Below are 2,687 nucleotides of genomic sequence, written 5' to 3' on the forward strand. Positions count from 1 at the left end.
AAGTTTCGTATGAAGCGTCGGAAGTATCAGCACAGGCCCACGAAACTACGCAGTTCTTTGACGGATGCAGGTTTCGGGAATTCGGCCACGGCCCGAAGCTTGGCTGGGTCAGGAAGAATGCCATCCTTGGACACGACGTACCCTAGGATGGTGATTTGGCGTGCTGCAAAGCGGCACTTCTTCAGATTTAGTTGCAAGCCGGCCTTGCTGACACGTGCGAAAACGTCTTTTAGACGTTGAAGATGGGTGGAGAAATCTGGAGTGAAGACAAGAACGTCATCGAGGTAACACAAGCACGTGTGCCATTTCAAGTTGCGCAGAACGGTGTCCATCATGCGCTCAAATGTCGCAGGTGCATTACACAGACCAAACGGCATGACGTTGAATTCGTACAAGCCGTCGGGTGTGATGAAGGCAGTCTTCGTTCGAGCGTCATCAGCCAGGGGTACTTGCCAGTACCCCGAGCACAGATCGAGAGAAGAAAAACATGGGGCTCCGTGAAGGCTGTCAATTGCGTCGTCGATGCGCGGCAGTGGGTAGACATCCTTGCGAGTGATCTTATTGAGCCGTCTGTAGTCCACACAGAACCGCACAGAACCATCTTTCTTCGCAACAAGAACAACAGGAGACGCCCATGGACTGCCCGAGGGCCGAATGACGTCGCGTCGGAGCATATCATCAACCTGCTCGTTAATTTCCCGGCGTTCAGCAGGCGACACGCGGTATGGACGTTGCCGTAATGGTGGATGGGCACCAGTGTCGACACGATGCGTAACAGTGGACGCATGACCGAGAGAACTTCAGCCGACATCAAAAGAAGAACGGTATTTTTGCAACAGGTCTGAAGCTGGGAACGCTGTACTGACGTTAGGTCGTCATCAATGTATGGGCCAAATACATCAGGAGATGATGGGTCAGAAGTACAAACAGCACTGATGGTACGCGAATCGGGACAACGCGAGTCTTCGGGTGCGTCCAGGACTTGTGCGTCGTCGACTGGTTCCACTCTGCCGAGACATTCCCCTCGAACCAAGGTAACAGTGTACGGGGATGAGTTGGTCACGAAAATAGCGGCGTTGCCCTGGGTGATTTGCACGGTCACGAAAGGTACGAGCAACCCTCTCCTTCTGGAAGCACGGTAGGATGGCGAAACGAGTGAAATTGTGTCGGAGAGACCGGTGCAGTAGATCGATACACCCATCGTCGAGCTTGGAGGCACTTTAGTATCGTCTTTCACAAAAATCTTGCTCAGTGTCGAGGGACCGTCTTCTGGCGTCAAATGCGAGAAGGGCGAGAGTTCAATTTCGGCGGCGGCACAATGAATGACGGCGTCGTTGCGGGAGAGAAAATCCCATCCCAGGATGACGTCATGAGAGCATGCAGGAATGATGATGAATTGGGCGACATACAGAACGTCCTGAACGACAACGCGAGCTGTGCAGCCTGCTGTAGGATAAATACGATGTGAGCTAGCGGTACGAAGGGACAGTCCAGAAATCGGCGTCGTCACTTTTCGAAAAAGCGGCAAAGGTTTTCGCTCATAACTGATACCGCAGCTCCAGTGTCACTGAGAGCAGATGCATGAACACCGTCCACAAGCACGTCAATGACATTAGATGGGCGGCTCTGAGGGCTTTCACAATGCAATAGCGTCGCAGTCCTTGCCTCTGGGACTGCGACGAGTAGTTTTCCCGCTCATGAGCAGAAGAACTTGGCCGCATGGGAAACAGAGACCAACGTCGTGGAGACGGCGACCTTCGAGCAGACGGACCTGGGCGAGACGACAGTGGCACAGGTGGCAGTTCGTCGTTATACGAATGGCTAAGGTGGCCAGCAACAGGAGAAGAAATGGGAGCCGGCTGTAGTCGAGAGCAATAACGGGCTACGTGACCGGCGTAACCGCAAGCAAAGCAGATTGGCCGGTTGTCGGGTGTGCGCCATCGGTTTGCCGGGGTGGGTCTCGCCCGGAACGATGGCTGGAAAGGCTGCATGGTGGGCTGAAAATGAGGCTGAGGGGTTGCGCCAACATATGCAGCCGGCATACCCGGCCGCTGCAAAGGACGGAGGTCGTGCGGCAGCTTCGGCGTAAGTCAGTGGTGCAGGCGCTCGAACGACTGGAGGCGGCCTTGTGACCACTTGGGCGTAACTTGGGGGCGTAGGGGCCGGAAGTTGTAGTGGGTGGTCCGCAGGCATGACCTCCACTATTTCCTGCTCTATCGCTCGGCGGATGGGTGGAAGAATAGTAGTTGCCGATTGTTGAGCAGCCGGTGGGAAGGCAGAGGGAAGGAGAGAGAACTGGCGCGCGATTTCCTCACGGATGAAGGACTTTAGGTCTGCCAGCTGCGCCACCTGATCACATTTCGCCTCCAAGCCAGCAAGCCCTGCTTCTCGTGGTGTAGAGCGACGGGTCATCGAACGCTGCCGGTGGAGCTCCTCGTAGCTCTGGCACAGCGTGATGACCTCAGCTACTGTGCCTGGGTTTTTGGCTAGCAGCATCGTGAAGGCATCATCGTCAATGCCCTTCATGACGTTCCGGATCTTGTCTGATTCGGACATGCTCTCGTTGGATTTCTTGCACAGGTCCAGGACATCTTCAATGTAACTGGTGAATGATTCACCAGCCTGCTGAGCGCGTTCGCGTAAGCGCTGCTCGGCTTGCAGCTTGCGAACGGCAGGGCGGCCGAAAA

Source organism: Rhipicephalus microplus, unplaced genomic scaffold (assembly GCF_043290135.1).
Source record: "Rhipicephalus microplus isolate Deutch F79 unplaced genomic scaffold, USDA_Rmic scaffold_14, whole genome shotgun sequence".
NCBI lineage: Eukaryota > Metazoa > Arthropoda > Arachnida > Ixodida > Ixodidae > Rhipicephalus > Rhipicephalus microplus.